The 26,888-nt window shown below is 54.8% G+C and overlaps 1 protein-coding gene across 2 annotated transcripts in view; it reads right to left on the bottom strand.

Annotated features, from left to right (window-relative positions):
• LOC140203982 (uncharacterized) overlaps positions 1–26,888 on the bottom strand; it is a 66,750-nt gene that overhangs the window by 3,742 nt on the left and 36,120 nt on the right. The gene's annotated exons all lie outside the window — the stretch shown is intronic.

Here is a 26,888-nt window from a genome sequence, read left to right as displayed (position 1 = left end):
TCCCGCCCACCCTTTCCCCTTGTGCCCAGCGTGACGTCTCCTGTCCTCAGAACCAGGTTTAATGTCACCGCGTATGTCACGAGAGTTGATGTTGGTGAGTCAGCAATACGTAACTAATAGAAAAAATTTGAATTACATTGAGTGTGTGTTAGTTAAAATAGTACAAAAAATATAATGAGGTAGTGCTTGTGAGTTCAGAAATTGGATAGCAGAGGGAAGAAGCTATTCCTGAATCATGGAGTGTGTGCCTTCAGGCTCCTGTACCTCCTTCATGACGGTAACAATGAGAAGAGAGCATGACCTAGGTGGTGGGGCCCCTTCATGATGGACGCTGCCTTTTTGAGGCACCGCTCCTTGCAGGTGTCCTGGGTACTACAGAGGCCGGTGCCCATGATGGACCTGACTGAGTTCACAACTTGCAGCTACTTTCGATCCTGTAGGGTGTCCCCCACCTCCACCATACCAGATGGTGATGCAGCCAGTTAGAATGCTCTCCACGGTATATCTGCAAGATCCCCCGCATTCTTCTCAATTCCAGTGAGTACAGGCCCAAAGCCACCAAACGCTCCTCATATGTTAACTCCTTCATGTCCGGAATCATCCTCGTGAACCTCCTCTGGACGCTCTCCAATGACAACACATCCTTTCTGAGATATGGGGCCCAAAACTTGACAATACTCTGTGTGGTCTGACTAGTGTCTTGTAAAGCCTCAGCATTACCTCCTTTCTTTTATATTCTATTCCCCTTGAAATAACTGCCTTTATTTGCCTTCTTTACCACAGACTCAAGCTGTAAATTAACCATCTGGAATTTTGCACAAGGACTCCTAAGTCTCTCTGCACCTCCGATGTTTGAACCTTCTCCCCATTTAGATAATAATCTGCACCATTGTTCGTTTTACCAAAATACATGATCATACATTTCCCAATACTGTATTCCATCTGCCACTTTTTTGCCCATTCTTCCAATTTGTCTAAATACTGCTGGAATCGCATTGCTTCCTCAGCACTACCTACCCCTCCACCCTTCTTATCATCCACAAACTTTGCCGCAAGGCCATCAATTCCATTATCTAAATAATAGACAAGCAATGTGAAAAGTAGCGGTCCCAATGCTGACCCCCGAGGAACACCAGCAGTCACTGGCAGCCAAGCAAAAAAGGCCCTTTTATTCCCACTCACTGCCTCCTGCCCGTCAGCCATTCCTGTATCCCTGCCAGTACCTTTCCTGTAACACCATAGGATTTTATCTTGTTAAGCAGCCTCAAGTGAGGTGCCTTATCAAAGGCCTTCTGAAACTCTAGGTAAATAACATCCACTGCCTCTCCTTTGTCCACCCTGCTTGTTACTTCCTCGAAGAATTCTAACAGATTTGTCAGACAAGATTTCCCTTTACCATGCTGATTGTGACTTACTTTACCATTAGTCTCCAAGTACCCCGAAACCTCGTCCTTAATAATGGACTCCAACACTTTCCCAGATATTGAGGTTAGGCTAACTGGCCTATAATTTCCTTTCTTTTGCCTTCTTCCCTTCTTAAATAGTGGAGTTACATTTGCAATCTTCCAGTCCTCTGAGAACATACCAGAATCAAGTGATTCTTGAAAGATCATGACCAATGCATCAGTTATCTCTTCTGCAACCTCTCTCAAGATTCTGGGATGTATTCCGTCTAGTCCAGGTGACTTATCCACCTTAAGAGCTTTCTGTTTGCCTAGCACGTTTTCCTTTGTAATAGCAATGGCACTCACTCCTGCTCCTTGACACTCACGGACCTCTTGGCTTACAGCTAATGACTTCTTTGCCCCCCATTACTACCTCGCCAGCATCATTTTTCAGTGGTTCAATATCAACTGTCACCTCCCTTTTATTCTTAATATAACTGAAAAAAACTTTTAGTATCCTGCTTTATATTATCAACTAGTTTGCCCTCATATTTCATCTTTTCCCATCTCACAGCATTTTTAGTTGCCTTTTAGAAACATAGAAAACCTACAGCACAATACAGGCCCTTTGGCCCACAAAGCTGTGCCAAACATGTCCTTACCTTAGAACTACGTAGGGTTCCCCATAGCCCTCTATTTTTCTAAGCCCCATGTACCTATCCAGAAGTCTCTTAAAAGACCCTATCATATCCGCCTTCACCACCGATGCCGGTAGCCCATTCCATGCACTCACCACTCTCTGCATAAAAAAACTTATCCCTGACATCTCCTCTGTACCTACTTCCAAGCACCTTAACACTGTGCTCTCTCGTGTTAGCCAATTCAGCCCTGGGAAAAAGCCTCTGACTATCCACATGATCAATGCCTCAGCCAGAGACTCATTCCACCGAGATGCAACACAGAGCGTCATAGGAAGTCATTCCTGCCTGTGGCCATCAAACTTTACAACTCCTCCCTTGGAGGGTCAGACACCCTGAGCCAATAGGCTGGTCCTGGACTTATTTCCTGGCATAATTTACATATAACTATTTAATTATTTATGGTTTTATTACTATTTAATTATTTATGGTGCAACTGTAACAAAAACCAATTTCCCCCGGGATCAATAAAGTATGACTATGACTGTGACATCTTATACACCTCTATCAGGTCACCTCTCATCCTCCACGCTCCAAGGAATAAAGGCCGAGTTCACTCAACCTGTTCTCATAAGGTATACTCCCAATTCAGGCAACGTCCTTGTAAATCTCCTCTGTACCTTTTCCATGATTTCCACATCCTTCCTACAGTGAGGCGACCAGAACTGAGCACAGTACTCCAAGTGGGGTCTGACCAGGGTCCTATATAGCTGCAACATTACCCCCCGGCTCTTAAACTCAATCCCACGATTAATGAAGGCCAATGCACCGTATGCCTCCTTAACCACAGAGTCAACCTGCACAGCAGCTTTGAGTGTCCTATGGACTCAGACCCCAAGATTCCTCTGATCCTCCACAGTGCCAAGAGTCTGACCACTAATGCTATATTCTGCCATCATATTTGACTACCAAAATGAATCACCTCACACTTATCTGGGTTGAACTCCATCTGCCACTTCTCAGCCCAGATTTGCATCCTATCAATGTCCCACTGTAACCTCTGACAGCCCTCCACACTATCCACAACACCCCCAACCTTTGAGTTATCAGCAAATTTACTAACCCATCCCTCCACTCCTCATCCAGGTCATTTATAAAAATCACGAAGAGTAAGGGTCACAGAACAGATCCCTGAGGCACACCATTGGTCACCGGCCTCCACGCAGAATATGATCCATCTACAACCACTCTTTGCCTTCTGTGGGCAGGCCAGTTCTGGATCCACAAAGCAATGTCCCCTTATCCCATGCCTCCTTCCTTTTGCTGGGATCTTAAAAGCTTCTCAATCATCCAACTTCCCACTGACTTTTGCTACCTTATATGCCCTTTCCTTAGCTCTTACGCAGTCCTTAACTTCTCTTGTCAGCCATGGTTGCCAACCCCTGCTGTTTGAGAACAACTTCCTCTGTGGGACATAACTATCCTGCGCCTTGTGAACTATTCCCAGAAACTTCAGCCGCTTCTGCTCTGCCGTCATCCCCACCAGTCTGCCCCTCCAATCGAACTGGGCAAGCTTCTCTCTCACCCCTCTGTAATTCCCCTTATTCCATTCACCATCACCCTGCCCCCTGAGTCTTTAAATCACCTAGAAGAATCACACAGATGCAACCCCTCTCCAAAGCACCATCTGAATTAACTTCATATCATACCAGAGCCAACCCCTTAGTCCCATACAGTGGAACAAGCTGTCAGTGCAAGTGGTGCAGGCAGGCTCGATTTCAATATTAAAGAGAAGTTTGGGTGGGTACATGGATAGTAGGGATATGGAGGGCTACGGTCCAGGGACAGGTTGATGGGAGTTGGCTTGGCCCACACTAGACTGGCTGTACCTTTCAATGACTCTACATTCCAGTACGTTAACAGAAGAAAGTGGCTGACGATGACGTCCAGCCTGAGGAGTCTTCTGTTGACCGTAGCTGTGCCCTCAGACAGGCTCGCAGCGACACCTCCGCCCTCAGACAGGCTCGCAGCGACACCTCCGCCCTCAGACAGGCTCGCAGCGACACCTCCGCCCTCAGACAGGCTCGCAGCGACACTTCCGCCCTCAGACAGGCTCGCAGCGACACCTCCGCCCTCAGACAGGCTCGCAGCGACACCTCCGCCCTCAGACAGGCTCGCAGCGACACCTCCGCCCTCAGACAGGCTCGCAGCGACACCTCCGCCCTCAGACAGGCTCGCAGCGACACCTCCGCCCTCAGACAGGCTCGCAGCGACACCTCCGCCCTCAGACAGGCTCGCAGCGACACCTCCGCCCTCAGACAGGCTCGCAGCGACACCTCCGCCCTCAGACAGGCTCGCAGCGACACCTCCGCCCTCAGACAGGCTCGCAGCGACACCTCCGCCCTCAGACAGGCTCGCAGCGACACCTCCGCCCTCAGACAGGCTCGCAGCGACACCTCCGCCCTCAGACAGGCTCGCAGCGACACCTCCGCCCTCAGACAGGCTCGCAGCGACACCTCCGCCCTCAGACAGGCTCGCAGCGACACCTCCGCCCTCAGACAGGCTCGCAGCGACACCTCCGCCCTCAGACAGGCTCGCAGCGACACCTCCGCCCTCAGACAGGCTCGCAGCGACACCTCCGCCCTCAGACAGGCTCGCAGCGACACCTCCGCCCTCAGACAGGCTCGCAGCGACACCTCCGCCCTCAGACAGGCTCGCAGCGACACCTCCGCCCTCAGACAGGCTCGCAGCGACACCTCCGCCCTCAGACAGGCTCGCAGCGACACCTCCGCCCTCAGACAGGCTCGCAGCGACACCTCCGCCCTCAGACAGGCTCGCAGCGACACCTCCGCCCTCAGACAGGCTCGCAGCGACACCTCCGCCCTCAGACAGGCTCGCAGCGACACCTCCGACCTCAGACAGGCTCGCAGCGACACCTCCGACCTCAGACAGGCTCGCAGCGACACCTCCGCCCTCAGACAGGCTCGCAGCGACACCTCCGCCCTCAGACAGGCTCGCAGCGACACCTCCGACCTCAGACAGGCTCGCAGCGACACCTCCGCCCTCAGACAGGCTCGCAGCGACACCTCCGACCTCAGACAGGCTCGCAGCGACACCTCCGACCTCAGACAGGCTCGCAGCGACACCTCCGACCTCAGACAGGCTCGCAGCGACACCTCCGACCTCAGACAGGCTCGCAGCGACACCTCCGACCTCAGACAGGCTCGCAGCGACACCTCCGACCTCAGACAGGCTCGCAGCGACACCTCCGACCTCAGACAGGCTCGCAGCGACACCTCCGACCTCAGACAGGCTCGCAGCGACACCTCCGACCTCAGACAGGCTCGCAGCGACACCTCCGACCTCAGACAGGCTCGCAGCGACACCTCCGACCTCAGACAGGCTCGCAGCGACACCTCCGACCTCAGACAGGCTCGCAGCGACACCTCTGCCCTTAGACAGGCTCACAGCGACATCTCTGCCCTTAGACAGGCTCACAGCGACATCTCTGCCCTTATAGACAGGCTCACAGCGACACCTGTGACCTTAGACAGGCTCACAGCGACACCTCTGACCTTAGACAGGCTCACAGCGACATCTCTGCCCTTATAGACAGGCTCACAGCGACACCTCTGACCTTAGACAGGCTCACAGCGACACCTCTGACCTTAGACAGGCTCACAGCGACACCTCTGACCTTGGACAGGCTCACAGCGACACCTCTGACCTTGGACAGGCTCACAGCCACACCTCTGACCTTAGACAGGCTCACAGCCACACCTCTGACCTTAGACAGGCTCACAGCCACACCTCTGACCTTAGACAGGCTCACAGCGACATCTGTGCCCTTAGACAGGCTCACAGCAACATCTCTGCCCTTATAGACAGGCTCACAGCGACATCTGTGCCCTTAGACAGGCTCACAGCGACACCTCTGACCTTAGACAGGCTCACAGCCACACCTCTGACCTTAGACAGGCTCACAGCGACATCTGTGACCTTAGACAGGCTCACAGCGACATCTGTGACCTTAGACAGGCTCACAGCGACACCTCTGCCCTTAGACAGGCTCACAGCGACACCTCTGCCCTTAGACAGGCTCACAGCGACACCTCTGACCTTAGACAGGCTCACAGCGACATCTGTGACCTTAGACAGGCTCACAGCGACATCTGTGACCTTAGACAGGCTCACAGCGACACCTCTGACCTTAGACAGGCTCACAGCGACATCTCTGACCTTAGACAGGCTCACAGCGACATCTCTGCCCTTATAGACAGGCTCACAGCGACACCTCTGACCTTAGACAGGCTCACAGCGACACCTGTGACCTTATAGACAGGGCTCACAGCGACATCTGTGACCTTAGACAGGCTCACAGCGACACCTGTGACCTTATAGACAGGGCTCACAGCGACATCTGTGACCTTATAGACAGGGCTCACAGCGACATCTGTGACCTTAGACAGGCTCACAGCGACATCTGTGACCTTAGACAGGCTCACAGCGACATCTGTGATCTTAGACAGGCTCACAGCGACATCTGTGACCTTAGAGATGGCTCACAGCGACATCTGTGACCTTAGACAGGCTCACAGCGACATCTGTGACCTTAGACAGGCTCACAGCGACATCTGTGACCTTAGACAGGCTCACAGCGACATCTGTGACCTTAGACAGGCTCACAGCGACATCTGTGACCTTAGACAGGCTCACAGCGACATCTGTGACCTTAGACAGGCTCACAGCGACATCTGTGACCTTAGACAGGCTCACAGCGACATCCGTGACCTTAGACAGGCTCACAGCGACATCTGTGACCTTAGACAGGCTCACAGCGACATCTGTGACCTTAGACAGGCTCACAGCGACATCTGTGACCTTAGACAGGCTCACAGCGACATCTGTGACCTTAGACAGGCTCACAGCGACATCTGTGACCTTAGACAGGCTCACAGCGACACCTCTGCCCTTAGACAGGCTCACAGCGACATCTGTGACCTTAGACAGGCTCACAATGACATCTGTGACCTTAGACAGGCTCACAGCGACACCTCTGCCCTTAGACAGGCTCACAGCGACATCTGTACCCTTAGACAGGCTCACAGCGACATCTGTGACCTTAGACAGGCTCACAGCGACATCCGTGACCTTAGACAGGCTCACAGCGACATCTGTGACCTTAGACAGGCTCACAGCGACATCTGTGACCTTAGACAGGCTCACAGCGACATCTGTGCCCTTAGACAGGCTCACAGCGACACCTCTGCCCTTAGACAGGCTCACAGCGACATCTGTGACCTTAGACAGGCTCACAGCGACATCTGTGACCTTAGACAGGCTCACAGCGACTCCTCTGACCTTAGACAGGCTCACAGCGACACCTGTGACCTTAGACAGGCTCACAGCGACACCTCTGACCTTAGACAGGCTCACAGCGACACCTCTGACCTTAGACAGGCTCACAGCGACACCTCTGCCCTCAGACAGGCTCACAGCGACACCTCTGCCCTCAGACAGGCTCACAGCGACACCTCTGCCCTCAGACAGGCTCACAGCGACACCTCTGCCCTCAGACAGGGCTCACAGCGACATCTGTGAGCTTATAGACAGGCTCACAGCGACATCTGTGACCTTAGACAGGCTCACAGCGACATCTGTGACCTTAGACAGGCTCACAGCGACACCTCTGCCCTCAGACAGGGCTCACAGCGACATCTGTGCCCTTAGACAGGCTCACAGCGACATCTGTGCCTGTCACAGCGACACCTCTGCCCTCAGACAGGGCTCACAGCGACATCTGTGACCTTATAGACAGGCTCACAGCGACATCTGTGACCTTAGACAGGCTCACAGCGACATCTGTGACCTTAGACAGGCTCACAGCGACATCTGTGACCTTAGACAGGCTCACAGCGACATCTGTGACCTTAGACAGGCTCACAGCGACATCTGTGACCTTAGACAGGCTCACAGCGACACCTCTGCCCTCAGACAGGCTCACAGCGACATCTGTGCCCTTCGACAGGCTCACAGCGACATCTGTGCCTGTCACAGCGACACCTCTGCCCTCAGACAGGGCTCACAGCGACATCTGTGACCTTAGACAGGCTCACAGCGACATCTGCGCCCTTAGACTGGCTCACAGCGACACCTCTGACCTTAGACTGGCTCACAGCGACACCTCTGACCTTAGACAGGCTCACAGCGACACCTCTGACCTTAGACTGGCTTACAGCGACACCTCTGACCTTAGACAGGCTCACAGCGACATCTGTACCCTTAGACAGGCTCACAGCGACATCTGTGACCTTAGACAGGCTCACAGCGACATCTGTGACATTAGACAGGCTCACAGCGACATCTGTGACATTAGACAGGCTCACAGCGACACCTCTGCCCTCAGACAGGCTCACAGCGACACCTCTGCCCTCAGACAGGCTCACAGCGACACCTCTGCCCTCAGACAGGCTCACAGCGACACCTCTGCCCTCAGACAGGCTCACAGCGACACCTCTGCCCTCAGACAGGGCTCACAGCGACATTTGTGAGCTTATAGACAGGCTCACAGTGACATCTGTGCCCTCAGACAGGCTCACAGCGACATCTGTGCCCTTCGACAGGCTCACAGCGACATCTGTGCCCTTCGACAAGCTCACAGCGACATCTGTGCCTGTCACAGCGACACCTCTGCCCTCAGACAGGGCTCACAGCGACATCTGTGACCTTATAGACAGGCTCACAGCGACATCTGCGCCCTTAGACAGGCTCACAGCGACACCTCTGCCCTTAGACAGGCTCACAGCGACACCTCTGCCCTTAGACAGGCTCACAGCGACATCTGTGACCTTAGACAGGCTCACAGCGACATCTGTGCCCTTAGACAGGCTCACAGCGACACCTCTGACCTTAGACAGGCTCACAGCGACACCTCTGACCTTAGACAGGCTCACAGCGACACCTCTGCCCTTAGACAGGCTCACAGCGACATCTGTGCCCTTAGACAGGCTCACAGCGACATCTGTGCCCTTAGACAGGCTCACAGCGACACCTCTGACCTTAGACAGGCTCACAGCGACACCTCTGCCCTTAGACAGGCTCACAGCGACATCTGCGCCCTTAGACTGGCTCACAGCGACACCTCTGACCTTAGACTGGCTCACAGCGACACCTCTGCCCTTAGACAGGCTCACAGCGACACCTCTGACCTTAGACAGGCTCACAGCGACATCTGTGACCTTAGACAGGCTCACAGCGACATCTGTACCCTTAGACAGGCTCACAGCGACACCTCTGACCTTAGACAGGCTCACAGCGACATCTCTGCCCTTATAGACAGGCTCACAGCGACACCTCTGACCTTAGACAGGCTCACAGCGACACCTCTGACCTTGGACAGGCTCACAGCGACACCTCTGACCTTGGACAGGCTCACAGCGACTCCTCTGACCTTAGACAGGCTCACAGCCACACCTCTGACCTTAGACAGGCTCACAGCCACACCTCTGACCTTAGACAGGCTCACAGCGACACCTCTGACCTTAGACAGGCTCACAGCGACACCTCTGACCTTAGACAGGCTCACAGCGACATCTGTGACCTTAGACAGGCTCACAGCGACATCTGTGACCTTAGACAGGCTCACAGCGACATCTGTGACCTTAGACAGGCTCACAGCGACGTCTGTGACCTTAGACAGGCTCACAGCGACGTCTGTGACCTTATAGACAGGGCTCACAATGACGTCTGTGACCTTAGACAGGCTCACAGCGACGTCTGTGACCTTACACAGGCTCACAGCGACATCTGTGACCTTAGACAGGCTCACAGCGACATCTGTGATCTTAGACTGGCTCACAGCGACATCTGTGACCTTATAGACAGGGCTCACAGCGACATCTGTGACCTTAGACAGGCTCACAATGACATCTGTGACCTTACACAGGCTCACAGCGACATCTGTGACCTTAGAGAGGCTCACAGCGACATCTGTGACCTTAGACAGGCTCACAGCGACATCTGTGACCTTAGACAGGCTCACAGCGACATCTGTGATCTTAGACTGGCTCACAGCGACACCTCTGACCTTAGACAGGCTCACAGCGACACCTCTGACCTTAGACAGGCTCACAGCGACACCTCTGACCTTAGACAGGCTCACAGCGACACCTCTGACCTTAGACAGGCTCACAGCGACATCTGTACCCTTAGACAGGCTCACAGCGACACCTCTGACCTTAGACAGGCTCACAGCGACACCTCTGACCTTAGACAGGCTCACAGCGACATCTGTGACCTTATAGACAGGGCTCACAGCGACATCTGTGACCTTAGACAGGCTCACAATGACATCTGTGACCTTACACAGGCTCACAGCGACATCTCTGACCTTCGACAGGCTCACAGCGACATCTGTGACCTTAGACAGGCTCACAGCGACACCTGTGACCTTAGACAGGCTAACAGCGACACCTGTGATCTTAGACAGGCTCACAGCGACACCTGTGATCTTAGACAGGCTCACAGCGACACCTGTGATCTTAGACAGGGCTCACAGCGACATCTGTGACCTTATAGACAGGCTCACAGCGACATCTGTGCCCTTAGACAGGCTCACAGCGACATCTGTGACCTTAGACAGGCTCACAGCGACATCTGTGACCTTAGACAGGCTCACAGCGACATCTGTGACCTTAGACAGGCTCACAGCGACTCCTCTGACCTTAGACAGGCTCACAGCGACACCTCTGACCTTAGACAGGCTCACAGCGACATCTGTGACCTTAGACAGGCTCACAGCGACATCTGTGCCCTTAGACAGGCTCACAGCGACATCTGTGACCTTATAGACAGGGCTCACAATGACATCTGTGACCTTAGACAGGCTCACAGCGACATCTGTGACCTTAGACAGGCTCACAATGACATCTGTGACCTTAGACAGGCTCACAGCGACATCTGTGACCTTAGACAGGCTCACAATGACATCTGTGCCCTTAGACAGGCTCACAATGACATCTGTGACCTTAGACAGGCTCACAGCGACACCTCTGCCCTTAGACAGGCTCACAGCGACATCTCTGCCCTTATAGACAGGCTCACAGCGACACCTGTGACCTTAGACAGGCTCACAGCGACACCTCTGACCTTAGACAGGCTCACAGCGACACCTCTGACCTTAGACAGGCTCACAGCGACACCTCTGACCTTAGACAGGCTCACAGCGACACCTCTGACCTTAGACAGGCTCACAGCGACACCTCTGACCTTAGACTGGCTCACAGCGACACCTCTGACCTTAGACTGGCTCACAGCGACACCTCTGACCTTAGACAGGCTCACAGCGACACCTCTGACCTTAGACTGGCTTACAGCGACACCTCTGACCTTAGACAGGCTCACAGCGACATCTGTGACCTTAGACAGGCTCACAGCGACATCTGTGACCTTAGACAGGCTCACAGCGACAGCTCTGCCCTCAGACAGGCTCACAGCGACACCTCTGCCCTCAGACAGGCTCACAGCGACACCTCTGCCCTCAGACAGGCTCACAGCGACACCTCTGCCCTCAGACAGGCTCACAGCGACACCTCTGCCCTCAGACAGGGCTCACAGCGACATCTGTGAGCTTATAGACAGGCTCACAGCGACATCCGTGCCCTTAGACAGGCTCACAGCGACATCTGTGCCTGTCACAGCGACACCTCTGCCCTCAGACAGGGCTCACAGCGACATCTGTGACCTTATAGACAGGCTCACAGCGACATCTCTGCCCTCAGACAGGGCTCACAGCGACATCTGTGACCTTATAGACAGGCTCATAGCGACATCTGTGACCTTAGACAGGCTCACAGCGACATCTGTGCCCTTAGACAGGCTCACAGCGACATCTGTGACCTTAGACTGGCTCACAGCGACATCTGTGACCTTAGACTGGCTCACAGCGACACCTCTGACCTTAGACAGGCTCACAGCGACACCTCTGACCTTAGACTGGCTTACAGCGACACCTCTGACCTTAGACAGGCTCACAGCGACACCTCTGACCTTAGACTGGCTCACAGCGACACCTCTGACCTTAGACAGGCTCACAGCGACACCTCTGACCTTAGACTGGCTTACAGCGACACCTCTGACCTTAGACAGGCTCACAGCGACACCTCTGACCTTAGACAGGCTCACAGCGACATCTGTGCCCTTAGACAGGCTCACAGCGACACCTCTGCCCTCAGACAGGCTCACAGCGACACCTCTGCCCTCAGACAGGCTCACTGCGACACCTCTGCCCTCAGACAGGGCTCACAGCGACATTTGTGAGCTTATAGACAGGCTCACAGTGACATCTGTGCCCTCAGACAGGCTCACAGCGACATCTGTGCCCTTCGACAGGCTCACAGCGACATCTGTGCCTGTCACAGCGACACCTCTGCCCTCAGACAGGGCTCACAGCGACATCTGTGACCTTATAGACAGGCTCACAGCGACATCTGTGACCTTAGACAGGCTCACAGCGACATCTGTGCCCTTAGACAGGCTCACAGCGACATCTGTGACCTTAGGCAGGCTCACAGCGACATCTGTGCCTGTCACAGCGACACCTCTGCCCTCAGACAGGGCTCACAGCGACATCTGTGACCTTAGACAGGCTCACAGCGACATCTGTGCCCTTAGACAGGCTCACAGCGACATCTGTGACCTTAGACAGGCTCACAGCGACATCTGTGACCTTAGACAGGCTCACAGCGACATCTGTGACCTTAGACAGGCTCACAGCGACATCTGTGACCTTAGACAGGCTCACAGCGACATCTGTGCCTGTCACAGCGACACCTCTGCCCTCAGACAGGGCTCACAGCGACATCTGTGACCTTAGACAGGCTCACAGCGACATCTCTGACCTTAGACAGGCTCACAGCGACATCTCTGCCCTTATAGACAGGCTCACAGCGACACCTCTGACCTTAGACAGGCTCACAGCGACACCTCTGACCTTAGACAGGCTCACAGCGACACCTCTGACCTTGGACAGGCTCACAGCGACTCCTCTGACCTTAGACAGGCTCACAGCCACACCTCTGACCTTAGACAGGCTCACAGCCACACCTCTGACCTTAGACAGGCTCACAGCGACACCTCTGACCTTAGACAGGCTCACAGCGACACCTCTGACCTTAGACAGGCTCACAGCGACATCTGTGACCTTAGACAGGCTCACAGCGACATCTGTGACCTTAGACAGGCCTTACAGCGACATCTGTGCCCTTAGACAGGCTCACAGCGACATCTGTGACCTTATAGACAGGCTCACAGCGACGTCTGTGACCTTATAGACAGGGCTCACAATGACGTCTGTGACCTTAGACAGGCTCACAGCGACGTCTGTGACCTTACACAGGCTCACAGCGACATCTGTGACCTTAGACAGGCTCACAGCGACATCTGTGACCTTAGACAGGCTCACAATGACATCTGTGACCTTACACAGGCTCACAGCGACATCTCTGACCTTCGACAGGCTCACAGCGACATCTGTGACCTTAGACAGGCTCACAGCGACATCTGTGACCTTAGACAGGCTCACAGCGACATCTGTGACCTTACACAGGCTCACAGCGACATCTGCGCCCTTAGACAGGCTCACAGCGACATCTGTGACCTTATAGACAGGGCTCACAGCGACATCTGTGACCTTAGACAGGCTCACAATGACATCTGTGACCTTACACAGGCTCACAGCGACATCTGTGACCTTAGACAGGCTCACAGCGACATCTGTGACCTTAGACAGGCTCACAGCGACATCTGTGACCTTAGACAGGCTCACAGCGACATCTGTGATCTTAGACAGGCTCACAGCGACACCTGTGATCTTAGACAGGCTCACAGCGACACCTCTGACCTTAGACTGGCTCACAGCGACACCTCTGACCTTAGACTGGCTCACAGCGACACCTCTGACCTTAGACTGGCTCACAGCGACACCTCTGACCTTAGACAGGCTCACAGCGACACCTCTGACCTTAGACTGGCTTACAGCGACACCTCTGACCTTAGACAGGCTCACAGCGACATCTGTGACCTTAGACAGGCTCACAGCGACATCTGTGACCTTAGACAGGCTCACAGCGACAGCTCTGCCCTCAGACAGGCTCACAGCGACACCTCTGCCCTCAGACAGGCTCACAGCGACACCTCTGCCCTCAGACAGGCTCACAGCGACACCTCTGCCCTCAGACAGGCTCACAGCGACACCTCTGCCCTCAGACAGGGCTCACAGCGACATCTGTGAGCTTATAGACAGGCTCACAGCGACATCTGTGCCCTTAGACAGGCTCACAGCGACATCTGTGCCCTTCGACAGGCTCACAGCGACATCTGTGCCCTTCGACAGGCTCACAGCGACATCTGTGCCTGTCACAGCGACACCTCTGCCCTCAGACAGGGCTCACAGCGACACCTCTGACCTTAGACAGGCTCACAGCGACACCTCTGACCTTAGACTGGCTTACAGCGACACCTCTGACCTTAGACAGGCTCACAGCGACATCTGTGACATTAGACAGGCTCACAGCGACATCTGTGCCCTTAGACAGGCTCACAGCGACACCTCTGCCCTCAGACAGGCTCACAGCGACACCTCTGCCCTCAGACAGGCTCACAGCGACACCTCTGCCCTCAGACAGGGCTCACAGCGACATTTGTGAGCTTATAGACAGGCTCACAGCGACATCTGTGCCCTTAGACAGGCTCACAGCGACATCTGTGCCCTTCGACAGGCTCACAGCGACATCTGTGCCTGTCACAGCGACACCTCTGCCCTCAGACAGGGCTCACAGCGACATCTGTGACCTTATAGACAGGCTCACAGCGACATCTGTGCCCTTAGACAGGCTCACAGCGACATCTGTGACCTTAGACAGGCTCACAGCGACACCTCTGACCTTAGACAGGCTCACAGCGACACCTCTGCCCTCAGACAGGGCTCACAGCGACATCTGTGAGCTTATAGACAGGCTCACAGCGACATCTGTGCCCTTAGACAGGCTCACAGCGACATCTGTGCCTGTCACAGCGACACCTCTGCCCTCAGACAGGGCTCACAGCGACATCTGTGACCTTATAGACAGGCTCACAGCGACATCTGTGACCTTAGACTGGCTCACAGCGACACCTCTGACCTTAGACTGGCTCACAGCGACACCTCTGACCTTAGACAGGCTCACAGCGACACCTCTGACCTTAGACTGGCTTACAGCGACACCTCTGACCTTAGACAGGCTCACAGCGACATCTGTGACATTAGACAGGCTCACAGCGACATCTGTGCCCTTAGACAGGCTCACAGCGACACCTCTGACCTTAGACAGGCTCACAGCGACACCTCTGCCCTCAGACAGGCTCACAGCGACACCTCTGCCCTCAGACAGGCTCACAGCGACACCTCTGCCCTCAGACAGGCTCACAGCGACACCTCTGCCCTCAGACAGGGCTCACAGCGACATCTGTGAGCTTATAGACAGGCTCACAGCGACATCTGTGACCTTAGACAGGCTCACAGCGACATCTGTGCCCTTAGACAGGCTCACAGCGACACCTCTGCCCTCAGACAGGCTCACAGCGACACCTGTGACCTTAGACAGGCTCACAGCGACATCTGTGCCCTTAGACAGGCTCACAGCGACATCTGTGCCTGTCACAGCGACACCTCTGCCCTCAGACAGGGCTCACAGCGACATCTGTGACCTTATAGACAGGCTCATAGCGACATCTGTGACCTTAGACAGGCTCACAGCGACATCTGTGACCTTAGACAGGCTCACAGCGACATCTGTGACCTTAGACAGGCTCACAGCGACATCTGTGACCTTAGACAGGCTCACAGCGACATCTGTGACCTTAGACAGGCTCACAGCGACACCTCTGCCCTCAGACAGGCTCACAGCGACATCTGTGCCCTTCGACAGGCTCACAGCGACATCTGTGCCTGTCACAGCGACACCTCTGCCCTCAGACAGGGCTCACAGCGACATCTGTGACCTTAGACAGGCTCACAGCGACATCTGCGCCCTTAGACTGGCTCACAGCGACACCTCTGACCTTAGACTGGCTCACAGCGACACCTCTGACCTTAGACAGGCTCACAGCGACACCTCTGACCTTAGACTGGCTTACAGCGACACCTCTGACCTTAGACAGGCTCACAGCGACATCTGTACCCTTAGACAGGCTCACAGCGACATCTGTGACCTTAGACAGGCTCACAGCGACATCTGTGACATTAGACAGGCTCACAGCGACATCTGTGACATTAGACAGGCTCACAGCGACACCTCTGCCCTCAGACAGGCTCACAGCGACACCTCTGCCCTCAGACAGGCTCACAGCGACACCTCTGCCCTCAGACAGGCTCACAGCGACACCTCTGCCCTCAGACAGGGCTCACAGCGACATTTGTGAGCTTATAGACAGGCTCACAGTGACATCTGTGCCCTCAGACAGGCTCACAGCGACATCTGTGCCCTTCGACAGGCTCACAGCGACATCTGTGCCCTTCGACAGGCTCACAGCGACATCTGTGCCTGTCACAGCGACACCTCTGCCCTCAGACAGGGCTCACAGCGACATCTGTGACCTTATAGACAGGCTCACAGCGACATCTGCGCCCTTAGACAGGCTCACAGCGACACCTCTGCCCTTAGACAGGCTCACAGCGACATCTGTGCCCTTAGACAGGCTCACAGCGACACCTCTGACCTTAGACAGGCTCACAGCGACACCTCTGCCCTTAGACAGGCTCACAGCGACATCTGTGACCTTAGACAGGCTCACAGCGACATCTGTGCCCTTAGACAGGCTCACAGCGACACCTCTGACCTTAGACAGGCTCACAGCGACACCTCTGACCTTAGACAGGCTCACAGCGACACCTCTGACCTTAGACAGGCTCACAGCGACACCTCTGCCCTTAGACAGGCTCACAGCGACATCTGCGCCCTTAGACTGGCTCACAGCGACATCTGTGACCTTAGACAGGCTCACAGTGACACCTCTGACCTTAGACAGGGCTCACAGCGACATCTGTGACCTTAGACAGGCTCACAGCGACATCTGTGCCCTTAGACAGGCTCACAGCGACATCTGTGACCTTAGACAGGCTCACAGCGACATCTGTACCCTTAGACAGGCTCACAGCGACACCTCTGACCTTAGACAGGCTCACAGCGACATCTCTGACCTTAGACAGGCTCACAGCGACATCTCTGCCCTTATAGACAGGCTCACAGCGACACCTCTGACCTTAGACAGGCTCACAGCGACACCTCTGACCTTAGACAGGCTCACAGCGACACCTCTGACCTTGGACAGGCTCACAGCGACTCCTCTGACCTTAGACAGGCTCACAGCCACACCTCTGACCTTAGACAGGCTCACAGCCACACCTCTGACCTTAGACAGGCTCACAGCGACACCTCTGACCTTAGACAGGCTCACAGCGACACCTCTGACCTTAGACAGGCTCACAGCGACATCTGTGACCTTAGACAGGCTCACAGCGACATCTGTGACCTTAGACAGGCTCACAGCGACATCTGTGACCTTAGACAGGCTCACAGCGACGTCTGTGACCTTATAGACAGGGCTCACAATGACGTCTGTGACCTTAGACAGGCTCACAGCGACGTCTGTGACCTTACACAGGCTCACAGCGACATCTGTGACCTTAGACAGGCTCACAGCGACATCTGTGATCTTAGACTGGCTCACAGCGACATCTGTGACCTTATAGACAGGGCTCACAGCGACATCTGTGACCTTAGACAGGCTCACAATGACATCTGTGACCTTACACAGGCTCACAGCGACATCTGTGACCTTAGAGAGGCTCACAGCGACATCTGTGACCTTAGACAGGCTCACAGCGACATCTGTGACCTTAGACAGGCTCACAGCGACATCTGTGATCTTAGACTGGCTCACAGCGACACCTCTGACCTTAGACAGGCTCACAGCGACACCTCTGACCTTAGACAGGCTCACAGCGACACCTCTGACCTTAGACAGGCTCACAGCGACACCTCTGACCTTAGACAGGCTCACAGCGACATCTGTACCCTTAGACAGGCTCACAGCGACACCTCTGACCTTAGACAGGCTCACAGCGACACCTCTGACCTTAGACAGGCTCACAGCGACATCTGTGACCTTATAGACAGGGCTCACAGCGACATCTGTGACCTTAGACAGGCTCACAATGACATCTGTGACCTTACACAGGCTCACAGCGACATCTCTGACCTTCGACAGGCTCACAGCGACATCTGTGACCTTAGACAGGCTCACAGCGACACCTGTGACCTTAGACAGGCTAACAGCGACACCTGTGATCTTAGACAGGCTCACAGCGACACCTGTGATCTTAGACAGGCTCACAGCGACACCTGTGATCTTAGACAGGGCTCACAGCGACATCTGTGACCTTATAGACAGGCTCACAGCGACATCTGTGCCCTTAGACAGGCTCACAGCGACATCTGTGACCTTAGACAGGCTCACAGCGACATCTGTGACCTTAGACAGGCTCACAGCGACATCTGTGACCTTAGACAGGCTCACAGCGACTCCTCTGACCTTAGACAGGCTCACAGCGACACCTCTGACCTTAGACAGGCTCACAGCGACATCTGTGACCTTAGACAGGCTCACAGCGACATCTGTGCCCTTAGACAGGCTCACAGCGACATCTGTGACCTTAGACAGGCTCACAGCGACATCTGTGCCCTTAGACAGGCTCACAGCGACATCTGTGACCTTAGACTGGCTCACAGCGACACCTCTGACCTTAGACAGGCTCACAGCGACACCTCTGACCTTAGACTGGCTTACAGCGACACCTCTGACCTTAGACAGGCTCACAGCGACACCTCTGACCTTAGACTGGCTCACAGCGACACCTCTGACCTTAGACAGGCTCACAGCGACACCTCTGACCTTAGACAGGCTCACAGCGACATCTGTACCCTTAGACAGGCTCACAGCGACACCTCTGACCTTAGACAGGCTCACAGCGACACCTCTGACCTTAGACAGGCTCACAGCGACATCTGTGACCTTATAGACAGGGCTCACAGCGACATCTGTGACCTTAGACAGGCTCACAATGACATCTGTGACCTTACACAGGCTCACAGCGACATCTCTGACCTTCGACAGGCTCACAGCGACATCTGTGACCTTAGACAGGCTCACAGCGACACCTGTGACCTTAGACAGGCTAACAGCGACACCTGTGATCTTAGACAGGCTCACAGCGACACCTGTGATCTTAGACAGGCTCACAGCGACACCTGTGATCTTAGACAGGGCTCACAGCGACATCTGTGACCTTATAGACAGGCTCACAGCGACATCTGTGCCCTTAGACAGGCTCACAGCGACATCTGTGACCTTAGACAGGCTCACAGCGACATCTGTGACCTTAGACAGGCTCACAGCGACATCTGTGACCTTAGACAGGCTCACAGCGACTCCTCTGACCTTAGACAGGCTCACAGCGACACCTCTGACCTTAGACAGGCTCACAGCGACATCTGTGACCTTAGACAGGCTCACAGCGACATCTGTGCCCTTAGACAGGCTCACAGCGACATCTGTGACCTTAGACAGGCTCACAATGACATCTGTGACCTTAGACAGGCTCACAGCGACATCTGTGACCTTAGACAGGCTCACAATGACATCTGTGCCCTTAGACAGGCTCACAGCGACATCTGTGCCCTTAGACAGGCTCACAGCGACATCTGTGACCTTAGACAGGCTCACAGCGACATCTCTGCCCTTATAGACAGGCTCACAGCGACACCTCTGACCTTAGACAGGCTCACAGCGACATCTGTGACCTTAGACAGGCTCACAGCGACATCTGTGCCCTTAGACAGGCTCACAGCGACATCTGTGACCTTAGACAGGCTCACAATGACATCTGTGACCTTAGACAGGCTCACAGCGACATCTGTGACCTTAGACAGGCTCACAATGACATCTGTGCCCTTAGACAGGCTCACAATGACATCTGTGACCTTAGACAGGCTCACAGCGACACCTCTGCCCTTAGACAGGCTCACAGCGACATCTCTGCCCTTATAGACAGGCTCACAGCGACACCTGTGACCTTAGACAGGCTCACAGCGACACCTCTGACCTTAGACAGGCTCACAGCGACACCTCTGACCTTAGACAGGCTCACAGCGACACCTCTGACCTTAGACAGGCTCACAGCGACACCTCTGACCTTAGACAGGCTCACAGCGACACCTCTGACCTTAGACTGGCTCACAGCGACACCTCTGACCTTAGACTGGCTCACAGCGACACCTCTGACCTTAGACAGGCTCACAGCGACACCTCTGACCTTAGACTGGCTTACAGCGACACCTCTGACCTTAGACAGGCTCACAGCGACATCTGTGACCTTAGACAGGCTCACAGCGACATCTGTGACCTTAGACAGGCTCACAGCGACAGCTCTGCCCTCAGACAGGCTCACAGCGACACCTCTGCCCTCAGACAGGCTCACAGCGACACCTCTGCCCTCAGACAGGCTCACAGCGACACCTCTGCCCTCAGACAGGCTCACAGCGACACCTCTGCCCTCAGACAGGGCTCACAGCGACATCTGTGAGCTTATAGACAGGCTCACAGCGACATCCGTGCCCTTAGACAGGCTCACAGCGACATCTGTGCCTGTCACAGCGACACCTCTGCCCTCAGACAGGGCTCACAGCGACATCTGTGACCTTATAGACAGGCTCACAGCGACATCTCTGCCCTCAGACAGGGCTCACAGCGACATCTGTGACCTTATAGACAGGCTCATAGCGACATCTGTGACCTTAGACAGGCTCACAGCGACATCTGTGCCCTTAGACAGGCTCACAGCGACATCTGTGACCTTAGACTGGCTCACAGCGACACCTCTGACCTTAGACAGGCTCACAGCGACACCTCTGACCTTAGACTGGCTTACAGCGACACCTCTGACCTTAGACAGGCTCACAGCGACACCTCTGACCTTAGACTGGCTCACAGCGACACCTCTGACCTTAGACAGGCTCACAGCGACACCTCTGACCTTAGACAGGCTCACAGCGACATCTGTACCCTTAGACAGGCTCACAGCGACACCTCTGACCTTAGACAGGCTCACAGCGACACCTCTGACCTTAGACAGGCTCACAGCGACATCTGTGACCTTATAGACAGGGCTCACAGCGACATCTGTGACCTTAGACAGGCTCACAATGACATCTGTGACCTTACACAGGCTCACAGCGACATCTCTGACCTTCGACAGGCTCACAGCGACATCTGTGACCTTAGACAGGCTCACAGCGACACCTGTGACCTTAGACAGGCTAACAGCGACACCTGTGATCTTAGACAGGCTCACAGCGACACCTGTGATCTTAGACAGGCTCACAGCGACACCTGTGATCTTAGACAGGGCTCACAGCGACATCTGTGACCTTATAGACAGGCTCACAGCGACATCTGTGCCCTTAGACAGGCTCACAGCGACATCTGTGACCTTAGACAGGCTCACAGCGACATCTGTGACCTTAGACAGGCTCACAGCGACATCTGTGACCTTAGACAGGCTCACAGCGACTCCTCTGACCTTAGACAGGCTCACAGCGACACCTCTGACCTTAGACAGGCTCACAGCGACATCTGTGACCTTAGACAGGCTCACAGCGACATCTGTGCCCTTAGACAGGCTCACAGCGACATCTGTGACCTTAGACAGGCTCACAATGACATCTGTGACCTTAGACAGGCTCACAGCGACATCTGTGACCTTAGACAGGCTCACAATGACATCTGTGCCCTTAGACAGGCTCACAGCGACATCTGTGCCCTTAGACAGGCTCACAGCGACATCTGTGACCTTAGACAGGCTCACAGCGACATCTCTGCCCTTATAGACAGGCTCACAGCGACACCTCTGACCTTAGACAGGCTCACAGCGACATCTGTGACCTTAGACAGGCTCACAGCGACATCTGTGCCCTTAGACAGGCTCACAGCGACATCTGTGACCTTAGACAGGCTCACAATGACATCTGTGACCTTAGACAGGCTCACAGCGACATCTGTGACCTTAGACAGGCTCACAATGACATCTGTGCCCTTAGACAGGCTCACAGCGACATCTGTGCCCTTAGACAGGCTCACAGCGACATCTGTGCCCTTAGACAGGCTGACAGCGACATCTGTGACCTTATAGACAGGCTCACAGCGACATCTGTGACCTTAGACAGGCTCACAATGACATCTGTGCCCTTAGACAGGCTCACAATGACATCTGTGACCTTAGACAGGCTCACAGCGACACCTCTGCCCTTAGACAGGCTCACAGCGACATCTCTGCCCTTATAGACAGGCTCACAGCGACACCTGTGACCTTAGACAGGCTCACAGCGACACCTCTGACCTTAGACAGGCTCACAGCGACACCTCTGACCTTAGACAGGCTCACAGCGACACCTCTGACCTTAGACAGGCTCACAGCGACACCTCTGACCTTAGACAGGCTCACAGCGACACCTCTGACCTTAGACTGGCTCACAGCGACACCTCTGACCTTAGACTGGCTCACAGCGACACCTCTGACCTTAGACAGGCTCACAGCGACACCTCTGACCTTAGACTGGCTTACAGCGACACCTCTGACCTTAGACAGGCTCACAGCGACATCTGTGACCTTAGACAGGCTCACAGCGACATCTGTGACCTTAGACAGGCTCACAGCGACAGCTCTGCCCTCAGACAGGCTCACAGCGACACCTCTGCCCTCAGACAGGCTCACAGCGACACCTCTGCCCTCAGACAGGCTCACAGCGACACCTCTGCCCTCAGACAGGCTCACAGCGACACCTCTGCCCTCAGACAGGGCTCACAGCGACATCTGTGAGCTTATAGACAGGCTCACAGCGACATCCGTGCCCTTAGACAGGCTCACAGCGACATCTGTGCCTGTCACAGCGACACCTCTGCCCTCAGACAGGGCTCACAGCGACATCTGTGACCTTATAGACAGGCTCACAGCGACATCTCTGCCCTCAGACAGGGCTCACAGCGACATCTGTGACCTTATAGACAGGCTCATAGCGACATCTGTGACCTTAGACAGGCTCACAGCGACATCTGTGCCCTTAGACAGGCTCACAGCGACATCTGTGACCTTAGACTGGCTCACAGCGACACCTCTGACCTTAGACAGGCTCACAGCGACACCTCTGACCTTAGACTGGCTTACAGCGACACCTCTGACCTTAGACAGGCTCACAGCGACACCTCTGACCTTAGACTGGCTCACAGCGACACCTCTGACCTTAGACAGGCTCACAGCGACACCTCTGACCTTAGACTGGCTTACAGCGACACCTCTGACCTTAGACAGGCTCACAGCGACACCTCTGACCTTAGACAGGCTCACAGCGACATCTGTGCCCTCAGACAGGCTCACAGCGACACCTCTGCCCTCAGACAGGCTCACAGCGACACCTCTGCCCTCAGACAGGCTCACAGCGACACCTCTGCCCTCAGACAGGGCTCACAGCGACATTTGTGAGCTTATAGACAGGCTCACAGTGACATCTGTGCCCTCAGACAGGCTCACAGCGACATCTGTGCCCTTCGACAGGCTCACAGCGACATCTGTGCCTGTCACAGCGACACCTCTGCCCTCAGACAGGGCTCACAGCGACATCTGTGACCTTATAGACAGGCTCATAGCGACATCTGCGCCCTTAGACAGGCTCACAGCGACATCTGCGCCCTTAGACAGGCTCACAGCGACATCTGTGACCTTAGACAGGCTCACAGCGACATCTGTGACCTTAGACAGGCTCACAGTGACATCTGTGCCTGTCACAGCGACACCTCTGCCCTCAGACAGGGCTCACAGCGACATCTGTGACCTTAGACAGGCTCACAGCGACATCTCTGACCTTAGACAGGCTCACAGCGACATCTCTGCCCTTATAGACAGGCTCACAGCGACACCTCTGACCTTAGACAGGCTCACAGCGACACCTCTGACCTTAGACAGGCTCACAGCGACACCTCTGACCTTGGACAGGCTCACAGCGACTCCTCTGACCTTAGACAGGCTCACAGCCACACCTCTGACCTTAGACAGGCTCACAGCCACACCTCTGACCTTAGACAGGCTCACAGCGACACCTCTGACCTTAGACAGGCTCACAGCGACACCTCTGACCTTAGACAGGCTCACAGCGACATCTGTGACCTTAGACAGGCTCACAGCGACATCTGTGACCTTAGACAGGCCTTACAGCGACATCTGTGCCCTTAGACAGGCTCACAGCGACATCTGTGACCTTATAGACAGGCTCACAGCGACGTCTGTGACCTTATAGACAGGGCTCACAATGACGTCTGTGACCTTAGACAGGCTCACAGCGACGTCTGTGACCTTACACAGGCTCACAGCGACATCTGTGACCTTAGACAGGCTCACAGCGACATCTGTGACCTTAGACAGGCTCACAATGACATCTGTGACCTTACACAGGCTCACAGCGACATCTCTGACCTTCGACAGGCTCACAGCGACATCTGTGACCTTAGACAGGCTCACAGCGACATCTGTGACCTTAGACAGGCTCACAGCGACATCTGTGACCTTACACAGGCTCACAGCGACATCTGCGCCCTTAGACAGGCTCACAGCGACATCTGTGACCTTATAGACAGGGCTCACAGCGACATCTGTGACCTTAGACAGGCTCACAATGACATCTGTGACCTTACACAGGCTCACAGCGACATCTGTGACCTTAGACAGGCTCACAGCGACATCTGTGACCTTAGACAGGCTCACAGCGACATCTGTGACCTTAGACAGGCTCACAGCGACATCTGTGATCTTAGACAGGCTCACAGCGACACCTGTGATCTTAGACAGGCTCACAGCGACACCTCTGACCTTAGACAGGCTCACAGCGACACCTCTGACCTTAGACTGGCTCACAGCGACACCTCTGACCTTAGACTGGCTCACAGCGACACCTCTGACCTTAGACAGGCTCACAGCGACACCTCTGACCTTAGACTGGCTTACAGCGACACCTCTGACCTTAGACAGGCTCACAGCGACATCTGTGACCTTAGACAGGCTCACAGCGACATCTGTGACCTTAGACAGGCTCACAGCGACAGCTCTGCCCTCAGACAGGCTCACAGCGACACCTCTGCCCTCAGACAGGCTCACAGCGACACCTCTGCCCTCAGACAGGCTCACAGCGACACCTCTGCCCTCAGACAGGCTCACAGCGACACCTCTGCCCTCAGACAGGGCTCACAGCGACATCTGTGAGCTTATAGACAGGCTCACAGCGACATCTGTGCCCTTAGACAGGCTCACAGCGACATCTGTGCCTGTCACAGCGACACCTCTGCCCTCAGACAGGGCTCACAGCGACATCTGTGACCTTATAGACAGGCTCACAGCGACATCTGCGCCCTTAGACAGGCTCACAGCGACATCTGTGACCTTAGACTGGCTCACAGCGACACCTCTGACCTTAGACTGGCTCACAGCGACACCTCTGACCTTAGACAGGCTCACAGCGACACCTCTGACCTTAGACTGGCTTACAGCGACACCTCTGACCTTAGACAGGCTCACAGCGACATCTGTGACCTTAGACAGGCTCACAGCGACATCTGTGCCCTTAGACAGGCTCACAGCGACACCTCTGCCCTCAGACAGGCTCACAGCGACACCTCTGCCCTCAGACAGGCTCACAGCGACACCTCTGCCCTCAGACAGGGCTCACAGCGACATTTGTGAGCTTATAGACAGGCTCACAGCGACATCTGTGCCCTTAGACAGGCTCACAGCGACATCTGTGCCTGTCACAGCGACACCTCTGCCCTCAGACAGGGCTCACAGCGACATCTGTGACCTTATAGACAGGCTCATAGCGACATCTGCGCCCTTAGACAGGCTCACAGCGACATCTGTGCCCTTAGACAGGCTCACAGCGACATCTGTGACCTTAGACAGGCTCACAGCGACATCTGTGACCTTAGACAGGCTCACAGCGACATCTGTGACCTTAGACAGGCTCACAGCGACACCTCTGACCTTAGACAGGCTCACAGCGACATCTCTGACCTTAGACAGGCTCACAGCGACACCTCTGACCTTAGACAGGCTCACAGCGACACCTCTGACCTTGGACAGGCTCACAGCGACACCTCTGACCTTAGACAGGCTCACAGCGACACCTCTGACCTTAGACAGGCTCACAGCGACACCTCTGACCTTGGACAGGCTCACAGCGACACCTCTGACCTTAGACAGGCTCACAGCGACACCTCTGACCTTAGACAGGCTCACAGCGACATCTGTGACCTTAGACAGGCTCACAGCGACATCTGTGACCTTAGACAGGCCTTACAGCGACATCTGTGCCCTTAGACAGGCTCACAGCGACATCTGTGACCTTAGACAGGCTCACAGCGACACCTCTGCCCTCAGACAGGCTCACAGCGACACCTCTGCCCTCAGACAGGCTCACAGCGACACCTCTGCCCTCAGACAGGGCTCACAGCGACATCTGTGACCTTAGACAGGCTCACAACTACATCTGTACCCTTATAGACAGGGCTCACAACGACATCTGTGCGCTTAGACAGGCTCACAACGACATCTGTGCCCTTACAGACCAGCTCACAGCTGCATCTGCTCTGTTCCCCACACTTTTGCTCTCACCCCAAAAGAAAAAAAAAAAATTTGAATAAAACCATAACATTCTAGGAGCAGAATTAGGCC

The sequence above is a fragment of the Mobula birostris genome, chromosome 10 (genome assembly GCF_030028105.1).
Source record: "Mobula birostris isolate sMobBir1 chromosome 10, sMobBir1.hap1, whole genome shotgun sequence".
NCBI lineage: Eukaryota > Metazoa > Chordata > Chondrichthyes > Myliobatiformes > Myliobatidae > Mobula > Mobula birostris.
Note: the sequence above shows the minus strand (reverse complement) of the source record. Positions and strands in the feature narration are given on the sequence as shown.